Consider the following 6,065-nt stretch of genomic DNA (forward strand, 5'->3'; position numbering starts at 1 on the left):
AGAGTAAAATGTGAGGAAACCACTGGGAGTATGAAGATTTATTATATTCCATTAATAGGCAGGTACAGTTTGGTTTTATCTATTTTTATATTCATTTTGATTTTGCCGCTAGTGCAAGATGAGTGCTCGTTGGCTGAACGTGCAGCAATATTTGAGACTTTGATTCCACATGGACTAACAGGCGGGATATCGGTGTCCATCGACTGATCACCAGACTGGTTATTGATGTCGGCAAAGTGACGGAGTTTAATTTGTTTTTACTAAACAAAGGAAGGGATGTAGTGTACTGTATTATCACCGATATCTGTCGTCTCGTTGTCGCATAGACGCGGAGAGTGCACACTATACTCTATGGCCAGTTGGCGGGAAACCGGGAGAGTGTGTGGCACGGGAGTAAGACGTTATGTGGGCAAGCGAGCCGATATCCTAATTATCGGATGGTAATTACAGAGACACAGGTAGGGCGAACACTACAATCATGGTTAGGGGTAGTCGTGTAAAAAAGTATTGGTCAAAAGAAATATAGGGGAAAGGGGGGTAGCCCCGGCCGGTGGGTAGCCTCGGCCATAGTAAATATTAGTAATTCGCGCGGCGTGACTTTGAAGTTCGTGTGATCTCCATGTGCGTTTAAGAGTAATTCGTCAAATGCAAACAGTTGAAGTCGATTGACCGCTGCGTTCGGGAGTGATAGAGTCAATTTCTTTTTCGTCGTCGACGGCCGCGTGACTTCAATTGTTTCGAAAACCGTTATTCATTGGATAAAGGTAAGTAATTATTTATTTGATTTTATTTCCATAATGGAAAACTATTCTATTTTGCACTTTGAAGTTTATTTCAAGGTATAATTAGCTGCTTTTTTTTAAATATTTTTTTTTCGAAGAAAGTCATGTCGGGTAACCCCGGCCATTAGTTTTGGGGGTATCCCCGGCCATATGTTAGTCTATATAGAGGTTAATATTTATTTTTTTTTTTAAATTTTCAGTGTCACAATGCCTAAATTTAAAACTAGAACTACGAATCGCGGAGACTGGAGTGAAGAAAACATGAAAAAAAGCCATTCAAGCGGCGCTTGAGAAAAAATGTTCTGAGAGAGCTGCCGCAGATCAGTATGACGTTCCACGAACTTCTCTGCAGGATCGGGTCAAGATCGGATTTAGACTGGGCTCACGAGGCATGTGTAGATGTAAATCCATCGGATTTGTACTATAACTACGATGTGTGTGTCGCCAAAAATCGATTTGGCCACTAATTACGTAGGTGGCCGGAGCTACCCGCCACTTTTAAAAGATATCAAAATTTGACCACTATTTGAAGTGGGTTTAAAACGTATTGGATATTATTTTTGTTCAAATTTTCAATATTCTAATACGAATAAATATTGTGTTGATTATTTTTTCGTAGTTTTCGTTGTATTTCCCTTGATAATTTTATCACAATAACAAAAAAACAAAATTGGCCGGGGCTACCCCCCTTTCCCCTAATGATAGAGGGTGGTTATTTATATCAAATTCCGGAATTAGCCTTTGATATATCAATTGTGTAGTTGCAACTAAATAAAATGATGATGAATTTTCTAGTAGTGTACAATACCATTTTCAATTTTATTTTGAGGTATTGTAAATTGATTGAGCTTTAGTTTTGATTTGCGTCCAGCCGGGGTCGCGTCGCTAAGCTGTCTTACTATAAACTGGCTAAGGTTTGTATTAGTTCAATATTAGACATCCCATTTATAAAGGAGGATCTTAGGCTACTTTTTATCTAGGTTTGCAGAGGTTCCCAGGGTGCACATACTTTTTAGAATGACCTATCCGAAAACCAATTTTCCAAAACGAACATATCTCAATAGACAGATTGAGTGAAATTATTGTCTAGACCGCTACAAAAAAGAATATGGTATCTTATTTATTCATTACACTGCAATACACAAAATATGGGCCAAGGGCGTTGGTTTCCTGCCAAACGCTGTTCCCCATAAAATATGCGAGCAACAATCAAAATTGCTATTTATTTCCTTTATATTTTCGTGTAAGCAAAAACTTTGTGTGCAAAGAACTTTTCTAATGACAGTGATGTATTTAAGTTTTGTTCTTTTTCGACTTGTTTTATGTTTTGTTTATATTTTTGTGGTACGAAGTATAGTGAGTGAATTATGACTTCAAGTTGATTTGGTAAACACTTTTGTGATCATACTTAAATAGGGCATCAAGTAGTTACTTCTGTTTATTTAGGGACAAAATCTTAGAAAAGAAAACTTAAAAAAATAAACGGCTTTTATTTATTTTTCTTAGCTTCATTACTTCAAAGTTCATCATCATTTTCCTGTCCTTGTCCCAATTAATTATTTGAGGTCGGAGTAGCATGTGTTCCTAAAAAATACCTTTCTATCTGCCGTCGTCTCCTAAAACTCTTTCCAGCAATATTCGCTTTTACACAATCTACCCATCGTTTCTGAGTTCGTCTTCTACATGTATTCACATTCATTGTCACATGTATCAACATCTTCCTCACAACAGGCTCCTTGTTCTTCGGCATAACATGACATATCATGATAATCAAATCATCATCGTTCAAATTACTCAGTAAATTAAAGGTTGGCACACATTTGTAATACCATCTTTACGTTATTGATTTCAAATATAAACAATCTAAGCACGCAGTAAAATTACTAAACATTCAAATCAAAGGTTTTAAAGTCCTAATTCTCAAGAACGGACGCCAGCTCAGTACAAGTGAAAAGTCTTAGTAAAATATAGAGCTATCTAGGAGCCCTGTCATGTCTGGATTAAATGGGCCAATGTCGTTGCAATTTCATTACAACAACGCTGAAAATGAGCTCCCAGTTCCCGTTGTGGTATTCGCATTAGATACTGGAGAGCGAGATACAAATTCCACATGATTAATGATATTGAATGCAGCAATGAAGAATTAGCTTGTCTGATGTTTGGATAAAAAACTAAAAAAATACTAACTGAATTACGGCTGAGTGATTCTATATGAAAAGTACTTACAAAAGAAGTCACAAGTGTGTCGTCTAACTTATAAATAAAACTAATAAAAATAAATCTTTAATTGTTTGACCATTGTTATTAAATAATAGCTAATCGACATAAAAAAATGAGTTCAGGAAACCACAAAATCAAGATATTTGTAGTCTCTAAGTTGCATTGCCACAATCACACGGAAAACTAAATACATATTTTCATTTTTTTATGTATAAGTATCTAACACAACAACCTTAACGAACCAGACGAAAACAAAAAGCGACAGTATCTTATCTTGACAATAAAAACAAAATTCCGTTGCGAGCGCTAGCTGAATGCAAATCGAGAATCCAGCGTTAGAACCCGGCTTTATATATAAACTTATTGCATATTTTTGCATATACGCTACAATGTATTAAATTATATTAAAGTCTTTTGAAGAAAATGGGTCAGCGAAGCAAATTTGACGCTAAAAGGAGCTTGAGTTTCTAGGAAGGATATATTTCCACATAAATATATGGATGGGTTTATAAAAGCTTTATGTCTGGTTTATACTGGGTGAAATGTGCACCTAGAACTAAAGTGAAATAGTATTTTACTTCTGCTCTTGTTGTTTCTTAAGATTATCTGGTCAACTCATAACTTGTTAACCAAAATGTAGCCTATATGAAAATGTTCCCGGACAAAATGTAGCCTATGTCATTCGGTTGTAGCATAACTTCCCAACAATGAAAGATTTTTTCAAATAGGTTCAATAGTTTCTGAGACCTTTCGGGTACCCGTCCACCTCCGTGTCTCCTCGCGCCAGTCGTACAGGCGCAAGAAGACCCTCACTTGCAGATCCCACGGAGGCAGTCCGGCTAGTAGGCCAGCGCATCCCATTCCCTCACGCCCCGGACCATGGTCTGAATCAGGGGTGGACGCGAGAGGTCGCCGCCACCAATTGCCTCGACGAGGACACGGCGGTGCCCTTCCCACGCAGGGCACATCTGGACTGTGTGGTTCACAAACACCCAAACAAAAAACGTTTCCTCTTTATAACTATGATGTATAAGATAACCTTAATATGTTGCAAGTATCACGCTAGCTCCTTAGTACCTCGCAACATGTAATATCGCTCAGAATCTCACTGTGTATAGCTTCGTTTGAAAGCGAGGGCTTCGTACAATATTAAACAATTACGCACTCGAAGCGACCTTGTTCAAAGTAATTAAGTGTCGTTTGTGATCCTATCCTCTTTTATTTTGCTCTTGACTGCTTCTCGGATTGAAATTGTCGACTGTGCTTGTAGCTATGTGGGATTTTGAGGTAACTTGTTATGAGGTTTCTAAAGCTATTTGTTTTGAAGTCGATGATGTGTGATCTAAATCGTCATTGCATGTTACAGTTTTTCTTAGTGGTGAGGTTTTGTTACTGTATGCCAATTTAAGGGCACGTGGAAATTTATTTCAGAGAAAAAGTAAACTATCTTTCTATACTAATATGAAAAAGCTGAAAAGTCTGCTGGTTTGAACGTGATGGTCCCAAGAAGTAGGTAGACTACTTTTTATTGAAATCTTTCAGTTTAGATAACTCGTTTGTTGAGAAAGAATACAGAGTTCTTATCCGGGTGTGAGGAGTCATCACGGGACGCGGGTTAAAACACAGGCAAAAGCTAGTCCATAAATAAACATTAAAAACAAATCAAAAACTTACATCACACACAAAACAGTAAGTAATCTCTCATCACATAAAAATGAACATTAGCACCAAACATTTAAAGTTGAAAATCATTTACCGGAGTTAAAAAGCCACAATCGACATTCACGCGCTAGCGAACTCTTTACGTCAAGTCTTAACGAGTCCCCGCGAGAATTATTCCTTCCTTTAGGTATATCTTTTGGCTTCTAAGGTACTGCCAGACTGGGGGATGAACGCTGCGTTTTGTGTACTGACGTTTTATTGACGTGGATTTTTCTTGAGCGTGTTACAATTACGTATTACTTAGCTGGGCTTTGAAAGATTAATGATTTTCTTTTTAATGGTATACGAATAGGAAATAAAACCTGAAATCTGAGAACATTCAATGTACTTGCCTTATTTGCAATAAATAAACATAACTTATTCTGAAAAATTCCTAAGAGGTGACAGATTTTACAAGATACTCAAATTATTATTTGTGATAAAAGTAGAGGAAAAAAATTTAAACCTTTTCTGTACGCTTTAAATTTTTTCACAGTTCAGTTCGTCAAAAAACACGACACATTGTTTATCATAGAACGCCACTACACTCCAGATTTCCATCCAATTTTACTTACAAGCACCCGTTATCGATTCTCCATAACCGCTGTAAGAATATGCCAATTTCAAATTGGTGTCGTAACGATTAAAGATAGGATCCTTGTTAGATAGTAGCTAGATCTTGTCTAAATGTCTCAGAATGACTACATCTACCGTCTTGTTTAAATTATAGGAACAAGCTTCGAAAGACACTGAATGGTAATGTGTGAATTAGGCAAATAAATGGAGTAGATCGATTTGGAATCACGTTTGAAGGGAATTTCAAAATTGAGAATTTTCACTTGTTGCGAAAACTGGTTAAGGTTTAAAAGGGGAAAAAGACGTTACAATTTGATATAAAAAATCTTCATAATCATGAATTTAACTACTTTTGTTTCAGTGACAATAAGTTCTATAGTCAATTCTAATTTAATAAAGCAATTATTAGTTTTTCTTTTTTTATATATTTTCGAAAATTCACTTGTAGCATATTGATAAAGTAGAATAAGCTAACACATCCATTTTACATAGCAAAAACTTCATACATTCAAATATACACAAAACGTCGATAGGTACACCAAAGTGCCAAAGTGATCCCATGCATTTTGAGTAGGATTTAGCTACGAATATATTTTTTTCAAAATAAAAACGTTCACGTTCAAAATATCTGTTAATACCTTTAAAAAAGCATCACACTTCAAGCAGAAAAAGCGGTCGACTTTTATTTTTTCACAAAAAATAATATACGATCATAAAACGCGCGTAAATTTCGTGTGGAATGACTCTTAAGCCGCCTGAGGTCTTATCAACATTTTCTTCTCTGGA

At 36.3% G+C, this 6,065-nt stretch overlaps 1 long non-coding RNA gene across 1 annotated transcript; it reads left to right on the forward strand.

The window, feature by feature from the left end:
• The first annotated feature begins 530 nt into the window (after positions 1–530).
• Positions 531–1,392, forward strand: LOC124638263. The gene is made up of 2 exons (XR_006985348.1): positions 531–764; positions 983–1,392. It is a non-coding gene; the product is annotated as an uncharacterized LOC124638263 (long non-coding RNA).
• The last annotated feature ends 4,673 nt before the right edge of the window (positions 1,393–6,065 follow it).

Source organism: Helicoverpa zea, chromosome 17 (assembly GCF_022581195.2).
Source record: "Helicoverpa zea isolate HzStark_Cry1AcR chromosome 17, ilHelZeax1.1, whole genome shotgun sequence".
NCBI classification, from domain to species: Eukaryota; Metazoa; Arthropoda; class Insecta; order Lepidoptera; family Noctuidae; genus Helicoverpa; species Helicoverpa zea.